Genomic DNA, 20183 nt, shown 5'->3' with positions numbered 1-20183 from the left:
ACAAACCTGCAGAGTTATAAATGACAGCTATCGTCCAAAAATATATTGAAGTAAGGCTGCCAAGAGGACTTGAAAGCGGGGCAGAATTGCAGGAAACCGATTTCAGGAGGTAGACTGGAATTGCATGTAAAGCATAGGAAAAGAGGCAGAACGTCCACAATGATGCACTTGGCCAAAAAGGGCATATGCGTTTTTTCCTGAATATATTCAGGAAAAAACGCATACGCACTTTTTGGCCAACCAAGCAAGCTTGCAAAGGAAATCTGCACTACAATGAAGTCTCACTGCCCCCCAGTCAAAAGGGCCATCTGAAAAAAGTGTAAAATCCAGAAAGGCCGGACAGGCCATGGAGAACTGGGAGCCTTGTTATGCTGATGGGCGGGATGTAAATTGCCAACAGCCACTCTGGAGAAGTGTATGGTGTTTCCTGAAACATCTAAAAAACAAAGCAACAGAGCCTAGGGCACTTCCACTTATGGTCGTATAGCTTAGGGAAATTAAAATCAAAAAGACACAGCCACCCCAAAGTTTGGGACGGCTCTGTTTACAAGAACCTCGTTTACGGTACAAGTTCAATATCACAGAAAGCGAAAAATGGATAAAGAAGTCGTGGTACTTACGTACAATGCAATATCACTCAGCAATGAAATCTATGTCATCAGGCCCATAGCAGCATAATGAGTGGATTCAGGTACGATGATTCTAAGTGAGATAAGTCACACAGAAAAAGAAACATCATAAGATATCACTAATACACGGAATGTAAACTTGGCTACACAGGAACTGAATTACAAAACAGAACAAGGTCTCAAATGTAGAAAACCAACTTATGCTTGCTTAAGGGGAAAGGTGAGTTGGGGTGCTGCATAAAACCAGAGATTGAAATTAGCACAGATACCGTTCCATAAGCCAAATATGTAATAGACAAGAGCTACTCCTTGCTCAACGAAGAGGACTCAACACCCCATATTAAACGTCTAAGAATATAGCTGACTAGTAAGAATCTTAAAACCTATGGATTTATATGTCTCCGAAAGAGAATCAAGCGTGTGTACAGTGGCATAAGCGCAGCAGTGATAGGATTGGTGAGGTTCGGTGAGCCAATGCAGACCCTTTGAGGTCATATTGCATGGTACCCATTCCATGGGTCTCAACTCTCCAGGTTTAAGGGATTCTTCCTTCAGCTAAAACATGCATGTGGAACCCAGAGTATGATCCACCGTGTGATCGGGAAACGTGTTCAAATGTGTCTCAGGTTTCGTCCCCTGGTACTCGGGTGCAACATTCCAGATGCTTTACTAACACTCTCCCCACTTGGAGAGTCAGTGCCTTTAACCTCCTGTTTGGCCCAGTTTGCAATTTTTGCGGAAGATGAACAGGAATAGGGAGAACCAGTGAGAGACTAGCTGGAGGTGTCTGGATGGGCAAATTTAACTCTCATTTCCCACCAGGAAGAGGAATTAACCAAAGGCTCAGCGTGCCATGCCGGAACCACACTAGGGCCTGACGCAATCCTGCGGTGTTGCGGCCAGCTCACAAGAAAGCGAGTTGAAGAAAGGAGCTCAGGGGCACTGTAATTCACAAACCTGCAGAGTTATAAATGACAGCTATCGTCCAAAAATATATTGAAGTAAGGCTGCCAAGAGGACTTGAAAGCGGGGCAGAATTGCAGGAAACCGATTTCAGGAGGTAGACTGGAATTGCATGTAAAGCATAGGAAAAGAGGCAGAACGTCCACAATGATGCACTTGGCCAAAAAGGGCATATGCGTTTTTTCCTGAATATATTCAGGAAAAAACGCATACGCCCTTTTTGGCCAACCAAGCAAGCTTGCAAAGGAAATCTGCACTACAATGAAGTCTCACTGCCCCCCGGTCAAAAGGGCCATCTGAAAAAAGTGTAAAATCCAGAAAGGCAGGACAGGCCATGGAGAACTGGGAGCCTTGTTATGCTGATGGGCGGGATGTAAATTGCCAACAGCCACTCTGGAGAAGTGTATGGTGTTTCCTGAAACATCTAAAAAACAAAGCAACAGAGCCTAGGGCACTTCCACTTATGGTCCTATAGCTTAGGGAAATTAAAATCAAAAAGACACAGCCACCCCAAAGTTTGGGATGGCTCTGTTTACAAGAACCTCATTTACAGTACAAATTCAATATCACAGAAGGTGAAAAATGGATAAAGAATTTGTGGTACTTACGTACAATGCAATATCACTCAGCAATGAAATCTATATCATCAGGCCCGTAGCAGCATAATGAGTGGATTCAGGTACGATGATTCTAAGTGAGATAAGTCACACAGAAAAGGAAACATCATAAGATATCACTACTACACGGAATGTAAACTTGGCTACACAGGAACAGAATTACAAAACAGAACAGGGTGTCAAAAGTAGAAAACCAACTTATGCTTGCTTAAGGGGAAAGGTGAGTTGGGGTGCTGCATAAAACCAGAGATTGAAATTAGCACAGATACCGTTCCACAAGCCAAATATGTAATAGACAAGATCTACTCCTTGCTCAACGAAGAGGACACAACACCCCATATTAAACGCCGAAGAATATACCTGACTAGTAAGAATCTTAAAACCTATGGACTTATTTGTCTCCGAAAGAGAATCAAGCGTGTGTACAGCGGCATAAATGCAGCAGTGATAGGATTGGTGAGGTTCGGTGAGCAAATGCAGACCCTTTGAAGTCATATTGCATGGTACCCATTCCATGGGTCTCAACTCTCCAGGTTTAAGGGATTCTTCCTTCAGCTAAAACATGCATGTGGAACCCAGAGTATGATCAACCGTGTGATCGGGAAACGTGTTCAAATGTGTCTCAGTTTTTGTCCCCTGGTACTCGGGTGCAACATTCCAGACGCTTTACTAACACTCTCCCCACTTGGAGAGACAGTGCCTTTAACCTCCTGTTTGGCCCAGTTTGCAATTTCTGCGGAAAATGAACAGGAATAGGGAGAACCAATGAGAGACTAGCTGGAGGTGTCTGGATGGGCAAATTTAACTCTCATTTCCCACCAGGAAGAGGAATTAACCAAAGGCTCAGCGTGCCATGCCGGAACCACACTAGGGCCTGAAGCAATCCTGCGGTGTTGCGGCCAGCTCACAAAAAAGCGAGTTGAAGAAAGGAGCTCAGGGGCACTGTAATTCACAAACCTGCAGAGTTAAAAATGACAGCTATCGTCCAAAAATATATTGAAGTAAGGCTGCCAAGAGGACTTGAAAGCGGGGCAGAATTGCAGGAAACCGATTTCAGGAGGTAGACTGGAATTGCATGTAAAGCATAGGAAAAGAGGCAGAACGTCCACAATGATGCACTTGGCCAAAAAGGGCGTATGCGTTTTTTCCTGAATATATTCAGGAAAAAACGCATACGCCCTTTTTGGCCAACCAAGCAAGCTTGCAAAGGAAATCTGCACTACAATGAAGTCTCACTGTCCCCCGGTCAAAAGGGCCATCTGAAAAAAGTATAACATCCAGAAAGGCAGGACAGGCCATGGAGAACTGGGAGCCTTGTTATGCTGATGGGCGGGATGTAAATTGCCAACAGCCACTCTGGAGAAGTGTATGGTGTTTCCTGAAACATCTACAAAACAAAGCAACAGAGCCTAGGGCACTTCCACTTATGGTCCTATAGCTTAGGGAAATTAAAATCAAAAAGACACAGCCACCCCAAAGTTTGGGCCGGCTCTGTTTACAAGAATCTCTTTTATGGTACAAGTTCAATATCGCAGAAAGTGAAAAATGGATAAAGAAGTTGTGGTACTTACGTACAATGCAATATCACTCAGGAATGAAATCTATGTCATCAGGCCCATAGCAGCATAATGAGTGGATTCAGGTACGATGATTCTAAGTGAAATAAGTCACACAGAAAAAGAAACATCATAAGATATCACTACTACACGGAATGTAAACTTGGCTACACAGGAACTGAATTACAAAACAGAACAGGATCTCAAATGTAGAAAACCAACTTATGCTTGCTTAAGGGGAAAGGTGAGTTGGGGTTCTGCATAAAACCAGAGATTGAAATTAGCACAGATACCATTCCATAAGCCAAATAGGTAATAGACAAGAGCTACTCCTTGCTCAACGAAGTGGACTCAACACCCCATATTAAATGCCTAAGAATATACCTGACTAGTAAGAATCTTAACACCTATGGATTTATATGTCTCCGAAAGAGAATCAAGCGTGTGTACAGCGGCATAAATGCAGCAGTGATAGGATTGGTGAGGTTCGGTGAGCAAATGCAGACCCTTTGAAGTCATATTGCATGGTACCCATTCCATGGGTCTCAACTCTCCAGGTTTAAGGGATTCTTCCTTCAGCTAAAACATGCATGTGGAACCCAGAGTATGATCCACCGTGTGATCGGGAAACGTGTTCAAATGTGTCTCAGTTTTTGTCCCCTGGTACTCGGGTGCAACATTCCAGTCGCTTTACTAACACTCTCCCCACTTGGAGAGTCAGTGCCTTTAACCTCCTGTTTGGCCCAGTTTGCAATTTCTGCGGAAAATGAACAGAAATAGGGAGAACCAATGAGAGACTAGCTGGAGGTGTCTGGACGGGCAAATTTAACTCTCATTTCCCACCAGGAAGAGGAATTAACCAAAGGCTCAGCGTGCCATGCCGGAACCACACTAGGGCCTGAAGCCATGCTGCGGTGTTGCGGCCAGCTCACAAGAAAGCGAGTTGAAGAAAGGAGCTCAGGGGCACTGTAATTCACAAACCTGCAGAGTTATAAATGACAGCTATCGTCCAAAAATATATTGAAGTAAGGCTGCCAAGAGGACTTGAAAGCGGGGCAGAATTGCAGGAAACCGATTTCAGGAGGTAGACTGGAATTGCATGTAAAGCATAGGAAAAGAGGCAGAACGTCCACAATGATGCACTTGGCCAAAAAGGGCGTATGCGTTTTTTCCTGAATATATTCAGGAAAAAACGCATACGCCCTTTTTGGCCAACCAAGCAAGCTTGCAAAGGAAATCTGCACTACAATGAAGTCTCACTGCCCCCCGGTCAAAAGGGCCATCTGAAAAAAGTATAACATCCAGAAAGGCAGGACAGGCCATGGAGAACTGGGAGCCTTGTTATGCTGATGGGCGGGATGTAAATTGCCAACAGCCACTCTGGAGAAGTGTATGGTGTTTCCTGAAACATCTAAAAAACAAAGCAACAGAGACTAGGGCACTTCCACTTATGGTCCTATAGCTTAGGGAAATTAAAATCAAAAAGACACAGCCACCCCAAAGTTTGGGCCGGCTCTGTGTACAAGAATCTCGTTTATGGTACAAGTTCAATATCGCAGAAAGTGAAAAATGGATAAAGAAGTTGTGGTACTTACGTACAATGCAATATCACTCAGGAATGAAATCTATGTCATCAGGCCCGTAGCAGCATAATGAGTGGATTCAGGTACGATGATTCTAAGTGAAATAAGTCACACAGAAAAAGAAACATCATAAGATATCACTAATACACGGAATGTAAACTTGGCTACACAGGAACTGAATTACAAAACAGAACAGGATCTCAAATGTAGAAAACCAACTTATGCTTGCTTAAGGGGAAAGGTGAGTTGGGGTTCTGCATAAAACCAGAGATTGAAATTAGCACAGATACCATTCCATAAGCCAAATAGGTAATAGACCAGAGCTACTCCTTGCTCAACGAAGTGGACTCAACACCCCATATTAAATGCCTAAGAATATACCTGACTAGTAAGAATCTTAACACCTATGGATTTATATGTCTCCGAAAGAGAATCAAGCGTGTGTACAGCGGCATAAATGCAGCAGTGATAGGATTGGTGAGGTTCGGTGAGCAAATGCAGACCCTTTGAAGTCATATTGCATGGTACCCATTCCATGGGTCTCAACTCTCCAGGTTTAAGGGATTCTTCCTTCAGCTAAAACATGCATGTGGAACCCAGAGTATGATCAACCGTGTGATCGGGAAATGTGTTCAAATGTGTCTCAATTTTTGTCCCCTGGTACTCGGGTGCAACATTCCAGACGCTTTAATAACACTCTCCCCACTTGGAGAGACAGTGCCTTTAACCTCCTGTTTGGCCCAGTTTGCAATTTCTGCGGAAAATGAACAGGAATAGGGAGAACCAATGAGAGACTAGATGGAGGTGTCTGGATGGGCAAATTTAACTCTCATTTCCCACCAGGAAGAGGAATTAACCAAAGGCTCAGCGTGCCATGCCGGAACCACACTAGGGCCTGAAGCAATGCTGCGGTGTTGCGGCCAGCTCACAAAAAAGCGAGTTGAAGAAAGGAGCTCAGGGGCACTGTAATTCACAAACCTGCAGAGTTAAAAATGACAGCTATCGTCCAAAAATATATTGAAGTAAGGCTGCCAAGAGGACTTGAAAGCGGGGCAGAATTGCAGGAAACCGATTTCAGGAGGTAGACTGGAATTGCATGTAAAGCATAGGAAAAGAGGCAGAACGTCCACAATGATGCACTTGGCCAAAAAGGGCGTATGCGTTTTTTCCTGAATATATTCAGGAAAAAACGCATACGCCCTTTTTGGCCAACCAAGCAAGCTTGCAAAGGAAATCTGCACTACAATGAAGTCTCACTGCCCCCCGGTCAAAAGGGCCATCTGAAAAAAGTATAACATCCAGAAAGGCAGGACAGGCCATGGAGAACTGGGAGCCTTGTTATGCTGATGGGCGGGATGTAAATTGCCAACAGCCACTCTGGAGAAGTGTATGGTGTTTCCTGAAACATCTAAAAAACAAAGCAACAGAGCCTAGGGCACTTCCACTTATGGTCCTATAGCTTAGGGAAATTAAAATCAAAAAGACACAGCCACCCCAAAGTTTGGGCCGGCTCTGTTTACAAGAATCTCGTTTATGGTACAAGTTCAATATCGCAGAAAGTGAAAAATGGATAAAGAAGTTGTGGTACTTACGTACAATGCAATATCACTCAGGAATGAAATCTATGTCATCAGGCCCGTAGCAGCATAATGAGTGGATTCAGGTACGATGATTCTAAGTGAAATAAGTCACACAGAAAAAGAAACATCATAAGATATCACTAATACACGGAATGTAAACTTGGCTACACAGGAACAGAATTACAAAACAGAACAGGATCTCAAATGTAGAAAACCAACTTATGCTTGCTTAAGGGGAAAGGTGAGTTGGGGTGCTGCATAAAACCAGAGATTGAAATTAGCACAGATACCATTCCATAAGCCAAATAGGTAATAGACAAGAGCTACTCCTTGCTCAACGAAGTGGACTCAACACCCCATATTAAATGCCTAAGAATATACCTGACTAGTAAGAATCTTAACACCTATGGATTTATATGTCTCTGAAAGAGAATCAAGCGTGTGTACAGCGGCATAAATGCAGCAGTGATAGGATTGGTGAGGTTCGGTGAGCAAATGCAGACCCTTTGAAGTCATATTGCATGGTACCCATTCCATGGGTCTCAACTCTCCAGGTTTAAGGGATTCTTCCTTCAGCTAAAACATGCATGTGGAACCCAGAGTATGATCCACCGTGTGATCGGGAAACGTGTTCAAATGTGTCTCAGTTTTCGTCCCCTGGTACTCGGGTGCAACATTCCAGTCGCTTTACTAACACTCTCCCCACTTGGAGAGTCAGTGCCTTTAACCTCCTGTTTGGCCCAGTTTGCAATTTCTGCGGAAAATGAACAGAAATAGGGAGAACCAATGAGAGACTAGCTGGAGGTGTCTGGACGGGCAAATTTAACTCTCATTTCCCACCAGGAAGAGGAATTAACCAAAGGCTCAGCGTGCCATGCCGGAACCACACTAGGGCCTGAAGCCATGCTGCGGTGTTGCGGCCAGCTCACAAGAAAGCGAGTTGAAGAAAGGAGCTCAGGGGCACTGTAATTCACAAACCTGCAGAGTTATAAATGACAGCTATCGTCCAAAAATATATTGAAGTAAGGCTGCCAAGAGGACTTGAAAGCGGGGCAGAATTGCAGGAAACCGATTTCAGGAGGTAGACTGGAATTGCATGTAAAGCATAGGAAAAGAGGCAGAACGTCCACAATGATGCACTTGGCCAAAAAGGGCGTATGCGTTTTTTCCTGAATATATTCAGGAAAAAACGCATACGCCCTTTTGGGCCAACCAAGCAAGCTTGCAAAGGAAATCTGCACTACAATGAAGTCTCACTGCCCCCCGGTCAAAAGGGCCATCTGAAAAAAGTATAAAATCCAGAAAGGCAGGACAGGCCATGGAGAACTGGGAGCCTTGTTATGCTGATGGGCGGGATGTAAATTGCCAACAGCCACTCTGGAGAAGTGTATGGTGTTTCCTGAAACATCTACAAAACAAAGCAACAGAGCCTAGGGCACTTCCACTTATGGTCGTATAGCTTAGGGAAATTAAAATCAAAAAGACACAGCCACCCCAAAGTTTGGGATGGCTCTGTTTACAAGAACCTCGTTTACGGTACAAGTTCAATATCACAGAAAGCGAAAAATGGATAAAGAAGTTGTGGTACTTACGTACAATGCAATATCACTCAGCAATGAAATCTATGTCATCAGGCCCATAGCAGCATAATGAGTGGATTCAGGTACGATGATTCTAAGTGAGATAAGTCACACAGAAAAAGAAACATCATAAGATATCACTAATACACGGAATGTAAACTTGGCTACACAGGAACTGAATTACAAAACAGAACAAGGTCTCAAATGTAGAAAACCAACTTATGCTTGCTTAAGGGGAAAGGTGAGTTGGGGTGCTGCATAAAACCAGAGATTGAAATTAGCACAGATACCGTTCCATAAGCCAAATATGTAATAGACAAGAGCTACTCCTTGCTCAACGAAGAGGACTCAACACCCCATATTAAACGTCTAAGAATATACCTGACTAGTAAGAATCTTAAAACCTATGGATTTCTATGTCTCCGAAAGAGAATCAAGCGTGTGTACAGTGGCATAAACGCAGCAGTGATAGGATTGGTGAGGTTCGGTGAGCAAATGCAGACCCTTTGAAGTCATATTGCATGGTACCCATTCCATGGGTCTCAACTCTCCAGGTTTAAGGGATTCTTCCTTCAGCTAAAACATGCATTTGGAACCCAGAGTATGATCCACCGTGTGATCGGGAAACGTGTTCAAATGTGTCTCAGGTTTCGTCCCCTGGTACTCGGGTGCAACATTCCAGACGCTTTACTAACACTCTCCCCACTTGGAGAGTCAGTGCCTTTAAACTCCTGTTTGGCCCAGTTTGCAATTTCTGCGGAAAATGAACAGGAATAGGGAGAACCAATGAGAGACTAGCTGGAGGTGTCTGGACGGGCAAATTTAACTCTCATTTCCCACCAGGAAGAGGAATTAACCAAAGGCTCAGCATGCCATTCCGGAACCACACTAGGGCCTGAAGCAATGCTGCGGTGTTGCGGCCAGCTCACAAGAAAGCGAGTTGAAGAAAGGAGCTCAGGGGCACTGTAATTCACAAACCTGCAGAGTTATAAATGACAGCTATTGTCCAAAAATATATTGAAGTAAGGCTGCCAAGAGGACTTGAAAGCGGGGCAGAATTGCAGGAAACCGGTTTCAGGAGGTAGACTGGAATTGCATGTAAAGCATAGGAAAAGAGGCAGAACGTCCACAATGATGCACTTGGCCAAAAAGGGCGTATGCGTTTTTTCCTGAATATATTCAGGAAAAAACGCATACGCCCTTTTTGGCCAACCAACCAAGCTTGCAAAGGAAATCTGCACTACAATGAAGTCTCACTGCCCCCCGGTCAAAAGGGCCATCTGAAAAAAGTGTAACATCCAGAAAGGCAGGACAGGCCATGGAGAACTGGGAGCCTTGTTATGCTGATGGGCGGGATGTAAATTGCCAACAGCCACTCTGGAGAAGTGTATGGTGTTTCCTGAAACATCTAAAAAACAAAGCAACAGAGCCTAGGGCACTTCCACTTATGGTCCTATAGCTTAGGGAAATTAAAATCAAAAAGACACAGCCACCCTAAAGTTTGGGACGGCTCTGTTTACAAGATCCTCGTTTACGGTACAAGTTCTATATCACAGAAAGCGAAAAATGGATAAAGAAGTTGTGGTACTTACGTACAATGCAATATCACTCAGCAATGAAATGTATGTCATCAGGCCCGTAACAGCATAATGAGTGGATTCAGGTACGATGATTCTAAGTAAGATAAGTCACACAGAAAAAGAAACATCATAAGATATCACTACTACACGGAATGTAAACTTGGCTACACAGGAACTGAATTACAAAACAGAACAGGGTGTCAAATGTAGAAAACCAACTTATGCTTGCTTAAGGGGAAAGGTGAGTTGGGGTGCTGCATAAAACCAGAGATTGAAATTAGCACAGATACCGTTCCACAAGCCAAATATGTAATAGACAAGATCTACTCCTTGCTCAACGAAGAGGACACAACACCCCATATTAAACGCCTAAGAATATACCTGACTAGTAAGAATCTTAAAACCTATGGACTTATTTGTCTCCGAAAGAGAATCAAGCGTGTGTACAGCGGCATAAGCGCAGCAGTGATAGGATTGGTGACGTTCGGTGAGCAAATGCAGACCCTTTGAAGTCATATTGCGTGGTACCTATTCCTTGGGTCTCAACTTTCCAGGTTTAAGGGATTCTTCCTTCAGCTAAAACATGCATGTGGAACCCAGAGTATGATCCACCGTGTGATCGGAAAACGTGTTCAAATGTGTCAGTTTTCGTCCGCTGGTACTCGGGTGCAACATTCCAGATGCTTTACTAACACTCTCCCCACTTGGAGAGTCAGTGCCTTTAACCTCCTGTTTGGCCCAGTTTGCAATTTCTGCGGAAAATGAACAGGAATAGGGAGAACCAATGAGAGACTAGCTGGAGGTGTCTGGACGGGCAAATTTAACTCTCATTTCCCACCAGGAAGAGGAATTAACCAAAGGCTCAGCGTGCCATGCCGGAACCACACTAGGGCCTAAAGCCATGCTGCGGTGTTGCGGCCAGCTCACAAGAAAGCGAGTTGAAGAAAGGAGCTCAGGGGCACTGTAATTCACAAACCTGCAGAGTTATAAATGACAGCTATCGTCCAAAAATATATTGAAGTAAGGCTGCCAAGAGGACTTGAAAGCGGGGCAGAATTGCAGGAATCCGATTTCAGGAGGTAGACTGGAATTGCATGTAAAGCATAGGAAAAGAGGCAGAACGTCCACAATGATGCACTTGGCCAAAAAGGGCGTATGCGTTTTTTCCTGAATATATTCAGGAAAAAACGCATACGCCCTTTTTGGCCAACCAAGCAAGCTTGCAAAGAAATCTGCAGTACAATGAAGTCTCACTGCCCCCCAGTCAAAAGGGCCATCTGAAAAAAGTGTAAAATCCAGAAAGGCAGGACAGCTCATGGAGAATTGGGAGCCTTGTTATGCTGATGGGCGGGATGTAAATTGCCAACAGCCACTCTGGAGAAGTGTATGGTGTTTCCTGAAACATCTAAAAAACAAAGCAACAGAGCCTAGGGCACTTCCACTTATGGTCGTATAGCTTAGGGAAATTAAAATCAAAAAGACACAGCCACCCCAAAGTTTGGGACGGCTCTGTTTACAAGAACCTCGTTTACGGTACAAGTTCAATATCACAGAAAGCGAAAAATGGATAAAGAAGTTGTAGTACTTACGTACAATGCAATATCACTCAACAATAAAATCTATGTCATCAGGCCCATAGCAGCATAATGAGTGGATTCAGGTACGATGATTCTAAGTGAGATAAGTCACACAGAAAAAGAAACATCATAAGATATCACTAATACACGGAATGTAAACTTGGCTACACAGGAACTGAATTACAAAACAGAACAAGGTCTCAAATGTAGAAAACCAACTTATGCTTGCTTAAGGGGAAAGGTGAGTTGGGGTGCTGCATAAAACCAGAGATTGAAATTAGCACAGATACCGTTCCATAAGCCAAATATGTAATAGACAAGAGCTACTCCTTGCTCCACGAAGAGGACTCAACACCCCATATTAAACGTCTAAGAATATACCTGACTAGTAAGAATCTTAAAATCTATGGATTTATATGTCTCCGAAAGAGAATCAAGCTTTTCTACAGAGGCATAAATGCAGCAGTAATAGGATTGGTGAGGTTCGGTGAGCCAATGCAGACCCTTTGAGGTCATATTGCATGGTACCCATTCCATGGGTCTCAACTCTCCAGGTTTAAGGGATTCTTCCTTCAGCTAAAACATGCATGTGGAACCCAGAGTATGATCCACCGTGTGATCGGGAAACGTGTTCAAATGTGTCAGATTTCGTCCCCTGGTACTCGGGTGCAACATTCCAGATGCTTTACTAACACTCTCCCCACTTGGAGAGTCAGTGCCTTTAACCTCCTGTTTGGCCCAGTTTGCAATTTCTGCGGAAAATGAACAGGAATAGGGAGAACCAATGAGAGACTAGATGGAGGTGTCTGGACGGGCAAATTTAACTCTCATTTCCCACCAGGAAGAGGAATTAACCAAAGGCTCAGCATGCCATGCCGGAACCACACTAGGGCCTGAAGCAATCCTGCGGTGTTGCGGCCAGCTCACAAGAAAGCGAGTTGAAGAAAGGAGCTCAGGGGCACTGTAATTCACAAACCTGCAGAGTTAAAAATGACAGCTATCGTCCAAAAATATATTGAAGTAAGGCTGCCAAGAGGACTTGAAAGCGGGGCAGAATTGCAGGAATCCGATTTCAGGAGGTAGACTGGAATTGCATGTAAAGCATAGGAAAAGAGGCAGAACGTCCACAATGATGCACTTGGCCAAAAAGGGCGTATGCGTTTTTTCCTGAATATATTCAGAAAAAAACGCATACGCGCTTTTTGGCCAACCAAGCAAGCTTGCAAAGGAAATCTGCAGTACAATGAAGTCTCACTGCCCCCCAGTCAAAAGGGCCATCTGAAAAAAGTGTAAAATTAAGAAAGGCAGGACAGCTCATGGAGAATTGGGAGCCTTGTTATGCTGATGGGCGGGATGTAAATTGCCAACAGCCACTCTGGAGAAGTGTATGGTGTTTCCTGAAACATCTAAAAAACAAAGCAACAGAGCCTAGGGCACTTCCACTTATGGTCGTATAGCTTAGGGAAATTAAAATCAAAAAGACACAGCCACCCCAAAGTTTGGGACGGCTCTGTTTACAAGAACCTCGTTTACGGTACAAGTTCAATATCACAGAAAGCGAAAAATGGATAAAGAAGTTGTAGTACTTACGTACAATGCAATATCACTCAGCAATGAAATCTATGTCATCAGGCCCATAGCAGCATAATGAGTGGATTCAGGTACGATGATTCTAAGTGAGATAAGTCACACAGAAAAAGAAACATCATAAGATATCACTAATACACGGAATGTAAACTTGGCTACACAGGAACTGAATTACAAAACAGAACAAGGTCTCAAATGTAGAAAACCAACTTATGCTTGCTTAAGGGGAAAGGTGAGTTGGGGTGCTGCATAAAACCAGAGATTGAAATTAGCACAGATACCGTTCCATAAGCCAAATATGTAATAGACAAGAGCTACTCCTTGCTCAACGAAGAGGACTCAACACCCCATATTAAACGTCTAAGAATATACCTGACTAGTAAGAATCTTAAAATCTATGGATTTATATGTCTCCGAAAGAGAATCAAGCGTTTCTACAGAGGCATAAATGCAGCAGTAATAGGATTGGTGAGGTTCGGTGAGCCAATGCAGACCCTTTGAAGTCATATTGCATGGTACCCATTCCATGGGTCTCAACTCTCCAGGTTTAAGGGATTCTTCCTTCAGCTAAAACGTGCATGTGGAACCCAGAGTATGATCCACCGTGTGATCGGGAAACGTGTTCAAATGTGTCTCAGTTTTTGTCCCCTGGTACTCGGGTGCAACATTCCAGACGCTTTACTAACACTCTCCCCACTTGGAGAGTCAGTGCCTTTAACCTCCTGTTTGGCCCAGTTTGCAATTTCTGCGGAAAATGAACAGGAATAGGGAGAACCAATGAGAGACTAACTGGAGGTGTCTGGACGGGCAAATTTAACTCTCATTTCCCACCAGGAAGAGGAATTAACCAAAGGCTCAGCATGCCATGCCGGAACCACACTAGGGTCTGAAGCAATCCTGCGGTGTTGCGGCCAGCTCACAAGAAAGTGAGTTGAAGAAAGGAGCTCAGGGGCACTGTAATTCACAAACCTGCAGAGTTAAAAATGACAGCTATCGTCCAAAAATATATTGAAGTAAGGCTGCCAAGAGGACTTGAAAGCGGGGCAGAATTGCAGGAATCCGATTTCAGGAGGTAGACTGGAATTGCATGTAAAGCATAGGAAAAGAGGCAGAACGTCCACAATGATGCACTTGGCCAAAAAGGGCGTATGCGTTTTTTCCTGAATATATTCAGGAAAAAACGCATACGCCCTTTTTGGCCAACCAAGCAAGCTTGCAAAGGAAATCTGCACTACCATGAAGTCTCACTGCCCCCCGGCCAAAAGGGCCATCTGAAAAAAGTGTAAAATCCAGAAAGGCAGGACAGGCCATGGAGAACTGGGAGCCTTGTTATGCTGATGGGCGGGATGTAAATTGCCAACAGCCACTCTGGAGAAGTGTATGGTGTTTCCTGAAACATCTAAAAAACAAAGCAACAGAGCCTAGGGCACTTCCACTTATGGTCCTATAGCTTAGGGAAATTAAAATCAAAAAGACACAGCCACCCCAAAGTTTGGGACGGCTCTGTTTACAAGAACCTCATTTACAGTACAAATTCAATATCACAGAAGGTGAAAAATGGATAAAGAAGTTGTGGTACTTACGTACAATGCAATATCACTCAGCAATGAAATCTATATCATCAGGCCCGTAGCAGCATAATGAGTGGATTCAGGTACGATGATTCTAAGTGAGATAAGTCACACAGAAAAAGAAACATCATAAGATATCACTACTACACGGAATGTAAACTTGGCTACACAGAAACTGAATTACAAAACAGAACACGGTCTCAAATGTAGAAAACCAACTTATGCTTGCTTAAGGGGAAAGGTGAGTTGGGGTTCTGCATAAAACCAGAGATTGAAATTAGCACAGATACCATTCCATAAGCCAAATATGTAATAGACAAGAGCTACTCCTTGCTCAACGAAGTGGACTCTACACCCCATATTAAATGTCTAAGAATATACCTGACTAGTAAGAATCTTAAAATCTATGGATTTCTATGTCTCCGAAAGAGAATCAAGCGTGTGTACAGTGGCATAAGCGCAGCAGTGATAGGATTGGTGAGGTTCGGTGAGCCAATGCAGAACCTTTGAAGTCATATTGAATGGGACCCATTCCATGGGTCTCAACTCTCCAGGTTTAAGGGATTCTTCCTTCAGCTAAAACATGCATGTGGAACCCAGAGTATGATCCACCGTGTGATCGGGAAACGTGTTCAAATGTGTCTCAGTTTTTGTCCCCTGGTACTCGGGTGCAACATTCCAGACGCTTTACTAAAACTCTCCCCACTTGGAGAGTCAGTGCCTTTAACCTCCTGTTTGGCCCAGTTTGCAATTTCTGCGGAAAATGAACAGGAATAGGGAGAACCAATGAGAGACTAGCTGGAGGTGTCTGGACGGGCAAATTTAACTCTCATTTCCCACCAGGAAGAGGAATTAACCAAAGGCTCAGCGTGCCATACCGGAACCACACTAGGGCCTGAAGCAATCCTGCGGTGTTGCAGCCAGCTCACAAGAAAGCGAGTTGAAGAAAGGAGCTCAGGGGCACTGTAATTCACAAACCTGCAGAGTTATAAATGACAGCTATCGTCCAAAAATATATTGAAGTAAGGCTGCCAAGAGGACTTGAAAGCGGGGCAGGATTGCAGGAAACCGATTTCAGGAGGTAGACTGGAATTGCATGTAAAGCATAGGAAAAGAGGCAGAACGTCCACAATGATGCACTTGGCCAAAAAGGGCGTATGCGTTTTTTCCTGAATATATTCAGGAAAAAACGCATACGCCCTTTTTGGCCAACCAAGCAAGCTTGCAAAGGAAATCTGCACTACCATGAAGTCTCACTGCCCCCCGGTCAAAAGGGCCATCTGAAAAAAGTGTAAAATCCAGAAAGGCAGGACAGGCCATGGAGAACTGGGAGCCTTGTTATGCTGATGGGCGGGATGTAAATTGCCAACAGCCACTCTGGAGAAGTGTATGGTGTTTCCTGAAACATCTAAAAAACAAAGCAACAGAGCCTAGGGCACTTCCACTTATGGTCCTATAGCTTAGGGAAATTAAAATAAAAAAGACACAGCCACCCCTAAGTTTGGGACGGCTCTGTTTACCAGAACCTCATTTACAGTACAAATTCAATATCACAGAAGGTGAAAAATGGATAAAGAATTTGTGGTACTTACGTACAATGCAATATCACTCAGCAATGAAATCTATAACATCAGGCCCGTAGCAGCATAATGAGTGGATTCAGGTACGATGATTCTAAGTGAGATAAGTCACACAGAAAAAGAAACATCATAAGATATCACTACTACACGGAATGTAAACTTGGCTACACAGAAACTGAATTACAAAACAGAACACGGTCTCAAATGTAGAAAACCAACTTATGCTTGCTTAAGGGGAAAGGTGAGTTGGGGTGCTGCATAAAACCAGAGATTGAAATTAGCACAGATACCATTCCATAAGCCAAATATGTAATAGACAAGAGCTACTCCTTGCTCAACGAAGTGGACTCTACACCCCATATTAATCGCCTAAGAATATACCTGACTAGTAATAATCTTAAAACCTATGGATTTATATGTCTCCAAAAGAGAATCAAGCATGTGTACAGCGGCATAAACGCAGCAGTGATAGGATTGGTGAGGTTTGATGAGCAAATGCAGACCCTTTGAAGTCATATTGCATGGTACCCATTCCATGGGTCTCAACTCTCCAGGTTTAAGGGATTCTTCCTTCACCTAAAACATGCATGTGGAACCCAGAGTATGATCCACCGTGTGATCGGGAAACGTGTTGAAATGTGTCTCAGGTTTCGTCTCCTCGTACTCGGGTGCAACATTCCAGACGCTTTACTAACACTCTCCCCACTTGGAGAGTCAGTGCCTTTAACCTCCTGTTTGGCCCAGTTTGCAATTTCTGCGGAAAATAAACAGGAATAGGGAGAACCAATGAGAGACTAGCTGGAGGTGTCTGGACGGGCAAATTTAACTCTCATTTCCCACCAGGAACAGGAATTAACCAAAGGCTCAGCATGCCATGCCGGAACCACACTAGGGCCTGAAGCAATCCTGCGGTGTTGCGGCCAGCTCACAAGAAAGCGAGTTGAAGAAAGCAGCTCAGGGGCACTGTAATACACAAACCTGCAGAGTTAAAAATGACAGCTATCGTCCAAAAATATATTGAAGTAAGGCTGCCAAGAGGACTTGAAAGCGGGGCAGAATTGCAGGAAACCGATTTCAGGAGGTAGACTGGAATTGCATGTAAAGCATAGGAAAAGAGGCAGAACGTCCACAATGATGCACTTGGCCAAAAAGGGCGTATGCGTTTTTTCCTGAATATATTCAGGAAAAAACGCATACGCCCTTTTTGGCCAACCAAGCAAGCTTGCAAAGGAAATCTGCACTACAATGAAGTCTCACTGCCCCCCGGTCAAAAGGGCCATCTGAAAAAAGTATAAAATCCAGAAAGGCAGGACAGGCCATGGAGAACTGGGAGCCTTGTTATGCTGATGGGCAGGATGTAAATTGCCAACAGCCACTCTGGAGAAGTGTATGGTGTTTCCTGAAACATCTAAAAAACAAAGCAACAGAGCCTAGGGCACTTCCACTTATGGTCCTATAGCTTAGGGAAATTAAAATCAAATAGACACAGTCACCCCAAAGTTTGGGACAGCTCTGTTTACAAGAACCTCGTTTACAGTTCGAGTTCAATATCACAGAAAGTGAAAAATGGATAAAGAATTTGTGGTAGGTACGTACAATGCAATATCACTCAGCAATGAAATCTATGTCATCAGGCCCAGAGCAGCATAATGAGTGGATTCAGGTACGATGATTCTAAGTGAGATAAGTCACACAGAAAAAGAAACATCATAAGATATCACTAATACACGGAATGTAAACTTGGCTACACAGGAACAGAATTACAAACAGAACAGGGTCTCAAATGTAGAAAACCAACTTATGCTTTCTTAAGGGGAAAGGTGAGTTGGGGTGCTGCATAAAACCAGAGATTGAAATTAGCACAGATACCGTTCCATAAGCCAAATATGTAATAGACAAGAGCTACTCCTTGCTCAACGAAGTGGACTCAACACCCCATATTAAACGTCTAAGAATATACCTGACTAGTAAGAATCTTAAAACCTATGGATTTATATGTCTCCAAAAGAGAATCAAGCATGTGTACAGCGGCATAAACGCAGCAGTGATAGGATTGGTGAGGTTTGATGAGCAAATGCAGACCCTTTGAAGTCATATTGCATGGTAGCCATTCCATGGGTCTCAACTCTCCAGGTTTAAGGGATTCTTCCTTCAGCTAAAACATGCATGTGGAACCCAGAGTATGATCCACCGTGTGATCGGGAAACGTGTTCAAATGTGTCTCAGTTTTTGTCCCCTGGTACTCGGGTGCAACATTCCAGATGCTTTACTAACACTCTCCCCACTTGGAGAGTCACTGCCTTTAACCTCCTGTTTGGCCCAGTTTGCAATTTCTGCGGAAAATGAACAGGAATAGGGAGAACCAGTGAGAGACTAGCTGGAGGTGTCTGGATGGGCAAATTTAACTCTCATTTCCCACCAGGAAGAGGAATTAACCAAAGGCTCAGCGTGCCATGCCAGAACCACACTAGGGCCTGAAGCAATCCTGCGGTGTTGCGGCCAGCTCACAAGAAAGCGAGTTGAAGAAAGCAGCTCAGGGACACTGTAATTCACAAACCTGCAGAGTTAAAAATGACAGCTATCGTCCAAAAATATATTGAAGTAAGGCTGCCAAGAGGACTTGAAAGCGGGGCAGGATTGCAGGAAACCGATTTCAGGAGGTAGACTGGAATTGCATGTAAAGCATAGGAAAAGAGGCAGAACGTCCACAATGATGCACTTGGCCAAAAAGGGCGTATGCGTTTTTTCCTGAATATATTCAGGGAAAAACGCATACGCCCTTTTTGGCCAACCAAGCAAGCTTGCAAAGGAAATCTGCACTACAATGAAGTCTCACTGCCCCCCGGTCAAAAGGGCCATCTGAAAAAAGTGTAAAATCCAGAAAGGCAGGATAGGCCATGGAGAACTGGGAGCCTTGTTATGCTGATGGGCGGGATGTAAATTGCCAACAGCCACTCTGCAGAAGTGTATGGTGTTTCCTGAAACATCTAAAAAACAAAGCAACAGAGCCTAGGGCACTTCCACTTATGGTCCTATAGCTTAGGGAAATTAAAATCAAAAGGACACAGCCACCCTAAAGTTTGGGACGGCTCTGTTTACAAGATCCTCGTTTACGGTACAAGTTCAATATCACAGAAAGCGAAAAATGGATAAAGAAGTTGTGCTACTTACGTACAAGGCAATATCACTCAGCAATGAAATCTATGTCATCAGGCCCATAGCAGCATAATGAGTGGATTCAGGTACGATGATTCTAAGTGAGATAAGTCACACAGAAAAAGAAACATCATAAGATATCACTAATACACGGAATGTAAACTTGGCTACACAGGAACTGAATTACAAAACAGAACAGGATCTCAAATGTAGAAAACCAACTTATGCTTGCTTAAGGGGAAAGGTGAGTTGGGGTGCTGCATAAAACCAGAGATTGAAATTAGCACAGATACCATTCCATAAGCCAAATAGGTAATAGACAAGAGCTACTCCTTGCTCAACGAAGTGGACTCAACACCCCATATTAAATGCCTAAGAATATACCTGACTGGTAAGAATCTTAAAACCTATGGATTTATATGTCTCCGAAAGAGAATCAAGCGTGTGTACAGCGGCATAAACGTAGCAGTGATAGGATTGGTGAGGTTCGGTGAGCAAATGCAGACCCTTTGAAGTCATATTGCATGGTACCCATTCCATGGGTCTCAACTCTCCAGGTTTAAGGGATTCTTCCTTCACCTAAAACATGCATGTGGAACCCAGAGTATGATCCACTGTGTGATC

The 20183-nt window shown here is 43.8% G+C and overlaps 1 long non-coding RNA gene across 4 annotated transcripts in view; it reads right to left on the bottom strand.

Annotated features, from left to right (window-relative positions):
• The window catches only part of LOC137220952 (uncharacterized), a 1206879-nt gene that overhangs the window by 579844 nt on the left and 606852 nt on the right, over positions 1 to 20183 (bottom strand). The gene's annotated exons all lie outside the window — the stretch shown is intronic.

The sequence above is a fragment of the Pseudorca crassidens genome, chromosome 3, assembly GCF_039906515.1.
Source record: "Pseudorca crassidens isolate mPseCra1 chromosome 3, mPseCra1.hap1, whole genome shotgun sequence".
NCBI lineage: Eukaryota > Metazoa > Chordata > Mammalia > Artiodactyla > Delphinidae > Pseudorca > Pseudorca crassidens.
This window is presented reverse-complemented; position numbering and strand designations above follow the sequence as displayed.